Below are 16,206 nucleotides of genomic sequence, written 5' to 3'. Positions count from 1 at the left end.
GTGCAATTATGGCATAAATGGTTGTAAATTCTTCTCTGGGATCCCCTTTGTTCAGAAATATTAGACATATATGGCTTTGGCATTGCTTTTTGGTAATTAGAAGGCCGCTAAATGCCACTGCGCACCACACGTGTATTATGCCCAGCAGTGAAGGGGTTAATTAGGGAGCATGTAGGGAGCTTCTAGGGTTAATTTTAGCTTTAGTGTAGTGTAGTAGACAACCCCAAGTATTGATCTAGGCCCATTTTGGTATATTTCATGCCACCATTTCACCGCCAAATGCGATCAAATTAAAAAAAACGTTACATTTTTCACAATTTAAGGTTTCTCACTGAAATCATTTACAAACAGCTTGTGCAATTATGGCACAAATGGTTGTAAATGCTTCTCTGGGATCCCCTTTGTTCAGAAATAGCAGACATATATGACTTTGGCGTTGTTTTTTGGTAATTAGAATGCTGCTAAATGGCGCTGCGCATCACACGTGTATTATGGCTAGCAGTGAAGGGGTTAATTAGGTAGCTTGTAGGGAGCTTGCAGGGTTAATTTTAGCTTTAGTGTAAAGATCAGCCTCCCACCTGAAACATCAGACCCCCTGATCCCTCCCAAACATCTCTCTTCCCTCCCCTACCCCACAAATGTCCCCGCCATCTTAAGTACTGGCAGAAACTCTGCCAGTACTAAAATAAAAGGAAAAATTTGGGCTTTTTTGTGCATTTTTTTTTTGCATATTTACATATGCTTTTGTGTAGGATCCCCCTTAGCCCCCAACCTCACTGATCCCCCACCAAACAGCTCTCTAACCCTCCCCCTCTGACTTAATGTGCGCCATCTTGGGTACTGTCTGCCAGTACCCATTTTAGTGAATAATATGCTTTTTTTTATTAAAAAAATGTCCCTTTTCTGTAGTGTAGCTTCCCCCCCCCCCCCAATACCAACCCCCCACCCCTTCCAGATCCCTTAGATGCTTTGGAAAAAAAGTATTTAATTTTATTTGACAATTTACTTTTAAAAAATTTTCTGTAGTGTAGCGGTTCCCACCCGCTCCCGCCCCGTGCACGCGCCCGCCCGCCACCCCCCGTGCACGCGCGCGTGCCCTTGCGTGCCCCCGAAGGCTCCGCCCCCGATCCCGCCCCCCTCCACCTTCCAGATCTTACCGATGGTCGCCCACCCGCCTCCCAAGTCGGCTCCCACCAACGATACCGGCCATCGATGTCCGGTGCAGAGAGGGCCACAGAGTGGGGGGTTATTGCAGGATGCCTCCATATCGAGGCATCACTGCAATAACCGGAAAGCAGCTGGAAGCAGGGTCGCTTCCAGCTGCTTTCCAGACCAAGGACGTACGCCACACGTCCTCGGTCATTAACTGCATTTTTTTTTGAGGACGTGTGGCGTACGTCCTTGGTCGTTAAGGGGTTAAAACACTATGGCCTAGATTTGGAGTTTGGCGTTAGCCGTGAAAACCAGCGTTAGAGGCCCCTAACGCTGGTTTCTTACGGACTCTGGTATTTCGAGTTCAGTTACCGACACTCCAAAATCACCTAACGCTCAAATATCTACCGACACCTCAGACCCAGTAGTAAACATATACCGACAAAATAAACATCCACGAATCACAAAACAAATATTACACAAACTACACTTACACTCATACAAACACTACACTATATTTATTTTTAAGATTTAATAATTTTTCATCAAAATACAAAGGATTAAAGTTGCAAGATCTCGGGTGTTAGAAAAAAAACAACACAAATCCATTTTCCCATTGACTTACATTGACACACGGGAAAAGACCCTCATATACCTACATCTAACTAATAACATTATCACAAACATACACTCATCGATGCATACAAACAATATACATCACATGACATACCCAAAATATTTATTTATCACAAAAAGAACACGATTTAGTTACTTTTTCACACAAGCTCATGACGTCACTCACTTTACGATGAAAACCAGTCTTAGAAAAAAAAAATTACCAATTTTTAGAGCCTCCATTGACTTCTATTGGTAAGACGTGCTCGTGCACGCGAAACCCTCATTTCCCTAACGCACGCAAATAGCGTAGACAGAAAAACTCCAAATACCAGCGCTAGAAAAGACATGATTTCATGCGTTAGACCCAGCTATGATAAATAGATCAAGAAATGACTATTTCCCTATGGTGGATTTATGGATTTTACTGTTTGAATATTCACAACACCATTAAATTGTTTCATACTTTTATATTACATCAACTACAAATCAACATCACTAGTAACAAACTTTTATTTAAAAAAATATTACATTTAAACGGACACAAAAATAATGTCAACTTTTCTGGATTCACAAACACTACACAATGGGAAACAATTCTCATTTACCTTTATTATTGCATTTCAGTTATTCAACTCATATGCTTGAAGCAACAGCATATCTACATAGGCTTAACACATGATCACTCATGGATGCACATACATTACTTTTAACATTCACTCATACATGTGCATTCAAATGATGGGGGAAAAACACATTACATTCTCTATAGGAATCACAAAACAGAACATATGGATTTTACTGTACTTTTAACATCATGATTCCATCACAATAAACCATTAGGAATTACGTACAACAAGAACATCATTACACCAGATTACAGATGTCACTTTATGGGAAGGAACAACAATGCCAGACCGCTATATAGAAGTCAGCATATGTGGGACACAATCACAATATATACGTACATGTACATAACACGCATCACCCATCACGCAACCACAAAGCACACATTTAGATTTTATTCAGCACACAATAACAATGTAGCACAATACAACAACACAATGAGGATTTCAGAACTACATAGGCAGGTTAATAATATCATGACGTCATTAGAAGATTCAACCATACACATCACAGATTCACGACTGTACCGCCCCTTTCTGAACTTTTACACTCAATACTACAATACAACATATACGTAAAGAACAGTTTGGAACAGCATTATTAGGGCGATTTCATTGGGACAATTAATAAATATTGTCAGATCGCAAATCACTTATATATATAATACTACAGATGACAGCCGGAAGTTATTCAGCATTAGTGCGTTTTGAAAGGGACGCATACAATATTGACAGCTCGGCAATCACTTATATATACAATACTACAGATGACAGCCGGAAGTTATTCAGTATTAGTGCGATTTGAAAGGGACGCATACAATATTGACAGCTCGGCAATCACTTATATATACAATACTACAGATGGCAGACGGGAAGTTCGTAATTATTATTGCGATTTTAAAGGGACGCATACAATATTGACAGCTCGGCAATCACTTATATAAACAAAACTACAGATGGCAGACGGGAAGTTCGTAATTATTATTGCGATTTTAAAGGGACACATACAATATTGACATCTCGGCAATCACTTATATATACAATACTACAGATGGCAGACGGGAAGTTCGGAATTATTATTGCGATTTGAAAGGGACGCATACAATATTGACAGCTCGGCAATCACTTATATATACAATACTACAGATGGCAGACGGGAAGTTCAGAATTATTATTGCAATTTGAAAGGGACGCATACAATATTGACAGCTCGGCAATCACTTATATATACAATACTACAGATGGCAGACGGGAAGTTCGGAATTATTATTGCGATTTTAAAGGGACGCATACAATATTGACTGCTCGGCAATCACTTATATATACAATACTACAGATGGCAGGCGGGAAGTTCGGAATTATTATTGCGATTTTAAAGGGACGCATAAAATATTGACAGCTCGGCAATCACTTATATATACAATACTACAGATGGCAGATGTTACTTTATCGTTTAAAAACAATGTTGCAGCAACATTGATCGATCACATTCGATGCACATTATACACAACTATGCACTTTCATTCATGTTAGCCTGGACGTGTGCTTTTTACTATAAGATCGCGTTTAAGAAATATTGATTACGCATATGATCAAACATTACAAACATGCACTGTATGTGTGATATTTGACACTTTCACATTGAGATTCATTGGGAGAAAACAACATTTCAGTAAACAACAAATAAACGCACACTGTGAAAGCATTCGCGCCGCTCACATACAAACAAGTGAATACAATTAGCAATCATTACAAACTCACTACCATTGGACTAATCGTACTATAAATCCCCCAAACAACATGGCCAATGCATCACTTGTGATCCACATCAGATCAAGTGCATACCTTGTTACGCTGTTTTGAAAGATGGATGACGATGACATGGTAGACGCTGCTGGTGCTGCTATTGGCGAACTAGCTGTTGGTCGAATCAGGCAGCCTCGGCGGCTCAGACTGAGACGAAGGGGTCGTCTGGTTCGAGGTCCTCCTGTCTACAGGGTGAGACCCACCTTGGAAAACATGAGCGACTTTGAGGTTTATGATAAGTATCGGCTCGATTGCGAACAGCTCATTGGCCTTTACGATCTTCTTAAACCTCATTTGGAGCCACGTATAAGAATAAGGACTGCTGTTCCCGCCATGAGTAAGATGCTAAGCTGTCTATACGTCCTGGCCTCCGGGAGTTTTCAATCCGGAGAACTGTACATGCATGGCCTGGCTCAAGGTACATTCTCTGTGGTGTTTGATAACTTTCTGGACGCCATGGTACGTATCAGTAAGCAATACATAGGATTCCCACAGAATGATGGTGATTGGAGGCGCCTGAAGCGGGAATTCTTTGATATTGCTCAATTGCCCAATGTCTTGGGAGCCATAGATTGTACCCACATTGCGCTGCGTGCTCCAATTGATGACTTGCCCTTCAGAAATCGCAAACATTTTCATAGCCTCAACGTGCAGTATGTTTGTGACGCACGGATGAGGATTATGCATGTGTGTGCGAATTTTGGAGGGACTAGTCATGATGCCCGCATCCTCTCTCTGTCGTCCCTGTGGAGACAGTTTGAGGAAAGACAAATGCCCCCTGGTTATCTCGTTGGTGAGTATTTGTGCACAACATGGTTAATTAGTTTGACAATTGCCACTGTAGTTTTAAAATGTTAGCGTAATGTTCAGCTATAGGATGCAATTTAACCATATATTTTCCCCCCGCTAATGTCTACTTTTAGTTCAATGCAGATATGTAGCATGTCTTACCTTCAATGCTCAGATAGAGAATGTAATGTAACCATGTAGTTTGCATTTTACACAAGGCTTGATTTAGGAGAAATACGCATATGTAGCATGTCTTAGCTGAAATGGGAAGATATTAGCTAATGCAATTTAACCATGTCATTGTCTCTTTCCGCTAATGTCTTTTAGTTCAATGCAGATATGTAGCATGTCTTTCCTTAAATGCTCAGATAGAGAATGCAATGTAACCATGTAGTTTGCATTTTACACAAGGCTTGATTTAGGAGAAATACGCATATGTAGCATGTCTTAGCTGAAATGGGAAGATATTAGCTAATGCAATTTAACCATGTCATTGTCTCTTTCCGCTAATGTCTTTTAGTTCAATGCAGATATGTAGCATGTCTTACCTTAAATGCTCAGATAGAGAATGCAATGTAACCATGTAGTTTGCATTTTACACAAGGTTTGAATATGGAGAAATATGCATATGTAGCATGTCTTAGCTGAAATGGGAAGATATTAGCTAATGCAATTTAACCATGTCATTGTCTCTTTCCGCTAATGTCTACTTTTAGTTCAATGCAGATATGTAGCATGTCTTTCCTTAAATGCTCAGATAGAGAATGCAATGTAACCATGTAGTTTGCATTTTACACAAGGTTTGAATATGGAGAAATATGCATATGTAGCATGTCTTAGCTGAAATGGGAAGATATTAGCTAATGCAATTTAACCATGTCATTGTCTCTTTCCGCTAATGTCTACTTTTAGTTCAATGCAGATATGTAGCATGTCTTTCCTTAAATGCTCAGATAGAGAATGCAATGTAACCATGTAGTTTGCATTTTACACAAGGCTTGATTTAGGAGAAATACGCATATGTAGCATGTCTTAGATGAAATGGGAAGATAGAGAATAAGATTGAACTAGATTTTTTAATTTTAAAATAAATATTTGTTACTGGATTATCGTGTACAAAACTTTTTATTGGACTCCAAATACTATTTTGAGGATTCTGTTAGAATTATGTTCTGTTCATAATTTATAGGTGATTCTGGGTACATGAGCCGGCCTTGGCTCATTACCCCCTTGCGTAGCCCGACTGATGTGTCTGAGGAGCGCTACAATAGGGCTCATAAGAGAACCAGGGCGGTGGTTGAACAGATGTTCGGGCTCCTGAAGATGAGGTTCAGGTGCCTGGACAGGTCGGGAGGAGCCCTCCAGTACAACCCAAAGAAGGTGGCTAAGATCGTTGTAGCCTGTAGCGTCCTGCATAATATTGCACAGCGGGCTGGGATGCTGCAGGCCGTCCGGCCGGACAGAAACCTCCTCAGAGATGAGGAGGATGATCCTGTTCTAAAGGGGCCATTCCGGGACGAGGGGCTCAATGTCAGAGCAGACATCATCAACCGCAACTTTAGAAGGTAAAGAATAGAAGTTAGACTGGAGTATTGTCAATAGATGTGAACTCTAGGGAAATGACAAGTAGAGAATTGTGCAAACATGTTAGGATTGTTCATCAAATGCTAAAAATGTGTTTCATTTATTAATATAGGTGATGCTCTGGGCATTGGGTCCTGTAGCGAGTCTTTGCCACCTGGTTTTTAAAGAGGACATCAGCTGGTAAGTATAAATGTATGGACTGTTGCTGGCATGAATTGTACACAAATACATCATATGGCATACATTTTCTAAACTAGTATTTAGTTTACACATTACTTAAAATGTAAATACTCAGAAAGGGATCCTCTAGCATGACTATGGTTCAATGTCACACATTAGAGGTTTGTTATGCTCAATATGACTCATCTTCACACTTGATAGAACATAACACAAGATGCTACACACGCTTAGTAAGCTAGTGACAGATATTTCTTATGAAATGGGGGGTGGGAGAGGGCTACAGAAATGATTCACACACTTGTAGTAATTTTTATTAAACTTTTTCTGCCATTAGGGAGCTGACTTAATCTAAAGACTGAAAGGGAAGAATTAGAAGCCTGACAGTGAAGATTGCCCAGACTGACAGTGGAAAAAGCCAAGATTGAAATTGAAGTATACCAATGGGATCATGTCTGGCATTATCTTTCAAATCTGCTGACCTTGAAAACCATACAAAGACATGTTCACATGGTAAGTGCCAACTATTTGATAGAATAAGGCTGTGGAGGCATCCTATTGGAGACACTTAGATGATTTTCTAATTTTTAGATGGTATTTCACAGTCCTCTATTTTTGAAATGATGAATAAGACATCTATTGAAGATCAACTGTTTAGCCCTGAATTGACTTTCAAAGACCATGCATTATCCAGGTTGGTGTACCAATGCATGCTAGTTAAGAATCACATGAAGAATGTTGAATATTAGTAGCTTACATACATTAGTCATATATAGTTCTTAATTAGATATTTAGGGATCACAATCAGACACTTAGATGATTTTACTTTTTTAGATGGTATTTCACAGTCCTCTATTTTTGAAATGATGAATAAGACACCTATTGAAGATCAACTGTTTAGCCCTGAATTGACTTTCAAAGACCATGCATTATCCAGGTTGGTGTACCAATGCATGCTAGTTAAGAATCACAGGAAGAATGTTGAATATTAGTAGCTTACATACATTAGTCATATTTAGTTCTTAATTAGATATTTAGGGATCACAATCAGACACTTAGATGATTTTACTTTTTTAGATGGGATTTCACAGTCCTCTATTTTTGAAATGATGAATAAGACACCTATTGAAGATCAACTGTTTAGCCATGAATTGACTTTCAAAGACCATGCATTATCCAGGTTGGTGTACCAATGCATGCTAGTTAAGAATCACAGGAAGAATGTTGAATATTAGTAGCTTACATACATTAGTCATATTTAGTTCTTAATTAGATTATCACAATCAGACACTTAGATGATTTTACTTTTTTAGATGGTATTTCACAGTCCTCTATTTTTGAAATGATGAATAAGACACCTATTGAAGATCAACTGTTTAGCCCTGAATTGACTTTCAAAGACCATGCATTATCCAGGTTGGTGTACCAATGCATGCTAGTTAAGAATCACAGGAAGAATGTTGAATATTAGTAGCTTACATACATTAGTCATATTTAGTTCTTAATTAGATATTTAGGGATCACAATCAGACACTTAGATGATTTTACTTTTTTAGATGGTATTTCACAGTCCTCTATTTTTGAAATGATGAATAAGACACCTATTGAAGATCAACTGTTTAGCCCTGAATTGACTTTCAAAGACCATGCATTATCCAGGTTGGTGTACCAATGCATGCTAGTTAAGAATCACAGGAAGAATGTTGAATATTAGTAGCTTACATACATTAGTCATATTTAGTTCTTAATTAGATATTTAGGGATCACAATCAGACACTTAGATGATTTTACTTTTTTAGATGGTATTTCACAGTCCTCTATTTTTGAAATGATGAATAAGACACCTATTGAAGATCAACTGTTTAGCCCTGAATTGACTTTCAAAGACCATGCATTATCCAGGTTGGTGTACCAATGCATGCTAGTTAAGAATCATAGGAAGAATGTTGATTATTCGTAGCTTACATACATTAGTCATACTTATTTCATCATTAGATATTTAGGGATCACAATCAGAAAAAGGAATACATATTATAGTTGATATAGAGGTATTTGAATGGACATGAAATATGACATTTATGTTCAACATATATATTATTGAAATGTGATATACACTATTATGTATAATTTGAAAATCTGATATTTTAATTTATTTTTTATTACACAATATAATGGTGTATTTTTTTTTTTAAATTTAATTAATAAATATCTTTTAAAAATGTTGAACAAAGTTAGAGCATAGACACAAGATGATTGTAAATGTATTTTATGAATATTTGACAACATGTGTATTAACTTTGTTTAAATTTTGTTTTTTAATTTCAGATTGGCATCTGATGACTTCCAGGAATATTTTTTTGTTTTTGTTTCTGAAACTTTTAATTTTTTAAATGGTAATAATAAACATTTTATTATTAAATACACTCTTTTGAACAGATTATAATAAATATCCATATAATCTGTCAATAAAAAACAATTTGACTCCCATGACTGGTAGTTGTCTATTTGACAAGCACATGCATAAGATCAAATAATGCATTAATTTTAGAAAATCCACTGATTCCGAGAATATTACATTAAACTATCTTTTTTAACATTAATTGGGGAGTGAGATCCATCGATGCTTTTCTTTTGAAATTCTTAGATGTTAAAATAATTTCGGATATGTAGTCAATTTCTCATGAATTATTTGTTTTCACTTTTAAGAAGGGGAAGTGGTTCAATTACATTAAAGTGACAGTGTTGTTGAATGTAAAATTAATTTTATAAGATCTTGTATCTTCCTTAGGTATCTCAAAACATTATTTGCTAAATTATTTTAATTTTTACATTTATAAATGGTAGGTCATTTAACTTTATATTTTTCACAAGCTAGTTATTGGATGCCAGGTTAATCGATTTTATTTTCTAGTGGAGTCATTTAACTATAGTTATTAATATTATGTAGTTTTTAAAATCTTACCTCTTGGGTTAGACATCACATATCTATATATAATTTTCATTCCCCTTTAGTTTATTTTGACAATGTTAAATCAACATTACAAATGTTTTGGTCCTTAAAGGGACATTCACAAAGTATATTGTGTATTGATTTTTAAAAAATTCATAAAAGAATTTAAACATATTTAGAAAGTACTATAGAATTACATTCAGTCTTTAAATATACTTTGAAAAAAAATACATCAATGCACATATCTTAGTCAATTACATAAGGCATCTATGTGCAAGCAACAATCAGCATCAAAATAGCCTATGTAGATTTGTATTTAATCCAAGAATATATATAATTACAATCTAATGATTGAATACCAAAACATATTAAGTTGTTCAAATATTATAATCTTATCCAAAATGCATACATAACATATAGCTTAATGTCCCTCTAAGCTGAAGACTCCGAAATACCTCCTTTACAATATATATTTCAGTCAGTGTGTAAAACAATCCAGAAGTTAATCTAAATTTGCTTTACTCATATGTTATACTAATTTAGCAAAAGGAAGGTGCCTAGGTTTCTGATATTTCAAGCATTATTGTGAAATGTTTATTTAAAGGGACATTAACTCAAAATATACTTAAAGGGAGACAGTTAAAAAATTAATGATTTATACATTCTGAATGAGTATTCTATTTTAATCAACTTTAAAAATTGTCTCATATTATGAATTCTCCTTGTGATGTTGCTATCATTACTTTAAAAATAAGGCATTAAATAGATAATTTATTTGCTTCAGTACTCTGGACAGAACTTGTTTTTTTGTGGTGGATTAATTTATCCAACAATCATCAAGGACAACCCAGGTTTTTTGCAACAATTATCCGTAATCTAAAATATCATTATTGATTTGCAAAGAAAGATAACAAGATAATTCTTAACATTTGAGAATCGGATTAAATTATAAAGTTGATTAACATTTCATGCTCAATCTGAATCACCAACGCTAAATTTGTTTGGACAGTGTCCCTTTAAGAGATTTAAATAGTGTATTTACTTCTCTTCCTATCTTGACATACTTTGCTTGAAAAGCATATCGAGATAGGCTCAGTAGATGAAGATTGGTGGATGCACAGAGATGCCTTATGTGATTGGCTCAACCATGTGCATTTAAATTTCTTCTGTTGAGGATAACTAAATACTAAGATAAATTGATTTACATTTTAAAGTCTAAACAATTTTCTATCTCTACAGATCATTTGATACAATTGTTTGTTTGTAATGTCTATTTAAAAATAAAGACGCCATTGCACAATAACATATATGAGCACTTCAGACAAATACAAGCTCAAGGTTTATTTACTAATAACAAACAAACCTGTAGTTTAACATTTATAAACAGATTATCCAAGTTACTGACATTATAACCTGAATTTGAACATTCAGAAATATTGCATGGGAAAGGCATCTTGAAACACCAGATTAGCATCTTTAAACATTAGAGTCTAATGTCACGCAATAGCACACAATCAATGTGCATAATGAAATACATTTAATAGAGCAATATCAATACTTCACAATAAGTCAAGAAATGGATTTTATGAACAATAAAGACATACAATATTAAATGTGTATTTGTATTAAAGAAACAGACCGTTATTAAACCGAGAAATGTCTACAACATTTAATAATGTGACAGTATTAGATTTTAAAGAGAATTTAATCATTAATATTTAACGGATCACGGATATTACATCTGCGTCACACATATCCGCATGACAGGCCCATGAGTTACAAATAAGTCTACATGAAAAATGAAGTAACAGCACCACCATGAGGTATGTGTAAGGAAGTTAATAAGATATGAAACATTAAGGAACGGCCAATCAGAGTTCATCACACAAACACAACTTGAGTCAGGATGGTCTCACAGACATTCTAACAATATTTCAAACTTTTATCCAATCAGATGTACAGATAACTTGTCCCATGATGCATCTCATGTTTACTTCACCATATAAAAGTCCATTACACGTTGCCATCTTTGTCAGTTCACTAATGCCTGCAGGCAGTATATCTGATTTTGTTTGAAAAAAAAATCTACAACCCAGCAGGCATGTCAGCTCCCAGGTTCACCAAGGAGGAGAGCGCTGCACTGGTCCACGCCGTCAAGGACTTTTATCCCCAGCTGTTTGGGAACAAGAGGAGGTTGACAGATGCGCATGTTAAGAAGGCCCTCTGGGAGTCTATCACCAATGCGGTTAGATTGGTGTGTGACGTCCAGAGGACCCAGGATCAGATCATGAGGAGATTCGGAGATATGAGGTTGCGGTTAACAAAAAAAGTCAACCTCATAAGGGACTGGGTACAAGCCCGTAAAAGAGGTGGTAAAAGAGAGGCCCCGCGGAAACTGTACCTACTCCCTTATGATGTGACTTTATGCGAGCTCCTCAATCTCCGGGTCCCCAAAAGATTTAGATCCTCGCCATCCTCGGCCTCCTCTTCTTCCCTCCCAGCTGCGGGATCTGAAAGTCCTGACGCGGGGGCCAGGGCAGCTGCTTCTCTGTCCGGTGGCCTGGGAGGAGATGGAGAATCTGAACCAGGTAATTATCCAACTTCATATAATATCTTAATATTTTTTTTTTTATAAAAAAATGTGTATATAGTCAGATACTAAACCTATACAGATCTCACAACATACACTACATATGATGTTTAGATATCTGATTTTAGATTAGTGACACATGAAATAGGAATGATGTGTCTTGCGCTCTACAGAATATGCGTCACAGAGCGAAAATGGAATTTCGCATACACGTTAACATGGGTTAGCTGTAAGTGGCATTGCTTTATACATGTTGGTCAAATGACGGATGCGTAATTCCGCATGGAATCATTGCGCAATGATCGCGAAAATGGAATTTCGCATACACGTTAACATGGGTTTGCTGTAAGTGGCATTGCTTTATACATGTTGGTCAAATGACGGATGCGTAATTCCATTACACATTAAATAAAAAAAACCATTAAAGATGAAAATAAATACTTACTTCCTCTTCCTTCCCCTCTTCCCACGGGGCTGAGGCTCTGGGAGGGGCAACTGCCGACTCCGAAGAGTTCTCCTTGGAGATGTTGTGGGAAGAGTGGAAGGAAGAGTACTGGGACAACCAAGGTGAGGAGGAGAAGATGGCTGAGGAGGAGAAGATGGCTGAGGAGGAGAAGATGGCTGAGGAGGAGAAGATGGCTGAGGAGGAGAAGATGGCTGAAGAGGAGGAGATGGCTGAAGAGGAGGAGATGGCTGAAGAGGAGGAGATGGCTGAAGAGGAGTAGATGGGCCGGCAGGAGGAGATGGGCCAGCAGCAGGAGGCCCAGCAGCAAGAGGCCCAGCAGCAGGAGGCCCAGCAGCAGGAGGCGGACCAGGAGGCAGACCAGCATGCACCTCCCGGAAAAAATTGAACATCTCTTGGTGTAGATTAATGATTCTGTTTTGGCCTTGTTCGATTCTATTAAGTATGTTTATTATTTGGTTTTGGCCTTCAATTATTTGATTTTGTCCATCAATAATTCGAGTTCGGCCTTCGATATTTTGTATCCGGGAGTTACGCATCTGGTCTATGTAGTCCAGTAGAACCCGCACCTCCGCTATTTCCTCTTGTTGTGCTTGGCGGGGTACCCGTGCACGGCGGGGTGCCCGTGCACGGCGGGGTGCGGGTCCTTGAGGGGCCTCTGGTTCCGCGGACTCCTCCTCTGCTTCCAGGGCCTCTTCATCTGCTTCCGTGCCCTCTTCGTCACGGGGGGCCTCTTCCCTCCGAAGTGGAAATTCCTCCCCACCACTCTCATCCTGGGGAGATGGATGAGGCTGTATTTCTTGTGCTGCCTCCTCCCCAGACTCTGTATATTAGAAAGAAAAAAAAAATGTATATATTAGCATATTTGCAAATCAAGCTTTAAATGACTTAGCTTACGATACAATTACAAATGCAGAATCATTAATCCAGTTTGAAATCTAACAATCAATACGATTTCCGCATTTTCTAAACCGTGTTTGTGATATCTCTGGTCAATCTGAATGTTTTAGCGTTTGTTTTCAGTCTGTTTAAATGCAAAGCTAACCTATAGCCTAGATACTGATGTAACCGCAAAGTAATTGTGAATGCGTGTAAAGAACGTTATAGCATTAATCTGATCCTTAAAGGGACATGAAACCCAATGTTTTATCTTTCATGATTTAGAAGCATACATTTATAATCAACTTTCTAATGTACTTTTCTTATCTAATTAGCTTAATTCTCTGGATATTCTTTGATGAAAAGCATATCTAAATATGCTTATAAGATGCTGATTGTTAGCTGAATATAGCTGCCTCCTGTGATTGTTTCACCGTGTGCATGGCTATTTCTTCATTAAAATATATCTCAAGAATGATTCAAATTAGGTAATATAAGTACATTTGAATGTTTTGTCAAATTGTATTCGCTACCTCAATCATGAAAGTAAAGGTTTGCGTATAGTGTCCCTTGAAATACATTCGTATGTGAATTTATTGTTCAATGTGCTTACCGTCAGATGAGAATGGCAGGTTCCCGGTATCAATTCCTCCGATACCGACTACATCCACCTCGGAGATGCTGGGCCGCAACATTTCCTCCCATCGGCAGTACTCTATTTCCAGGGCAGGTCCGCCACCGGTTCCTGCGGAATGTCAGGCCTCCAGGCATAACTTTTTCTTGAGATCCATCTTACAGTCCCGGTAGCGATGTTTTATCGAATCAAGATCTCTGTTCCGGCCACCCACTGCATTGACTGCATTTCTTATCTCATTCCAGAGCCTCCTCTTGTCAGTCGGGGTAGTCTTCTGGTGCTGCAGCCTCCTATACCTGGCCATATAGGCCTCTACGAGGGCCTCCTTCTCCTCCATCGAAAACCTCGCCTCCCTAGTCGCCTTGGCCTTCCCCTGTGACGATGCCCTCTGTTTCCCGGACTGTGAAGCCCTACTCTGTCCGCCACTGGGCCCAGCCACTTGTTCATCTTGAACCAAGTGGCTGGGTCCACCCACCGCTTCCACCCCCGCTTCCTGCCCCCCTTCCTGCCCCCCTTCCTGCCCTGTTCCTCTCCCCCTCCCTCTCCTCCCCCCTCTACCTCTCCCCTGCCTGGCCTCCATCTGTTCCCTAAACTAAACCCCAAATAATCAAACAAAAAGTGAGTGTGATGAAATGAAAGGGGGTCAAAATAAAGAACTAAAAAGACAAAAAAAGTGCTGAAAGTGTGAGAGGGATGTAAAAAAACAAAGAGGGTAAGGAGTATTTAAATAAACCAAAAGAAGAAGAAGACTAAAAGGAGGATATGTAAACTAAATGTAACTAGGGGATGGGTATGGGATGGGTATGGGGTATGAGATAAGAGTAAATGGGATGAAAGGGAATGGGACTACAGGGAATGGGGTATGGATGTAGTATGAGGGGGTAGGGGGTATGGAGTGTATGTAGTGTTATTGATAAGTGTATGTATGTATTGAATGTGTTTGCGTGTAAATGTGTTAAGTGTACAGAAAAATCACTCGCTCGCTAACTCACACTACTACTAATTCTCACTAACACACTACTACTAATTCTCACTAACAAACACTCCCACTAACTCTCACTTACTACCACTAACTCACGCTCCCACTAACAACTCTCACTAACAACTCCCACTCCCACTAACTGACTCACGCTCCCACTAACAGACTCTCTCCCACTCCCACTAACTCCCACTAACTCACTCACGATAACACTAACAACTGACTCTCTCACGCTAACACTAACTCACTCACAATAATGCACCAACTCTCTAATCTTAAACCTCCAATCTCCAAAGACCCACCAGCAACACAGTCAAAGAAGCCATGCTTGTGTGGTGCTTATATACCCTGTGTAAATGTTTAATGATGTACCAATTTCCGTTGTAAATTGTGTTCAGGTGTGCTTTATTAGCAATTAATATTAGTGCAATGTGTATTAGTTGTGTGAATTTGCGCATGCTCATTTGGAGTTAGTATTTGTGGAATGTGTAGAATGCGATGATGTCATAGTGGTCGTTTTCTCTAACATTGTCCAATAGTATTCTTTTTAAATGTGAATTTGCGATGGTGTGTTATTAGTGAAGTGTTGTATATGTATGTTTGTCCTAATATATAGTGATATTGAATGCGATTATTTTTCTAGTGTATGTATATATTTTTTATTCCTTGTTGCTATTTTGCGAATTTCCGCATCTTAAAGTATATGCGTATTCCCCGTATTAAATTTTTTTTCAAATCCCCCTGCTTGTGAATGTGTAATGCTTGTGTGCTTTGTTGATTGATTGTTGTTGTGACATTTGCGGCGTGTTATTGTTGTGCATGATGTGGTATGCGTCATATGACCGAGCTGTGCGTATTCTCGCAAGATCGAGTGTTAGGTGAAAAAAGCAATTTTTTTGCTTTTCCATTGATCTCTATGGGAGACTGTCTAACGCGGGCAGGATTCCGTGTGTGACATACAT

This window comes from Bombina bombina, chromosome 1 (assembly GCF_027579735.1).
Source record: "Bombina bombina isolate aBomBom1 chromosome 1, aBomBom1.pri, whole genome shotgun sequence".
Lineage (NCBI taxonomy): Eukaryota > Metazoa > Chordata > Amphibia > Anura > Bombinatoridae > Bombina > Bombina bombina.
The sequence above is the reverse complement of the archived record's forward strand: the minus strand, read 5'-3'. Positions refer to the sequence as shown.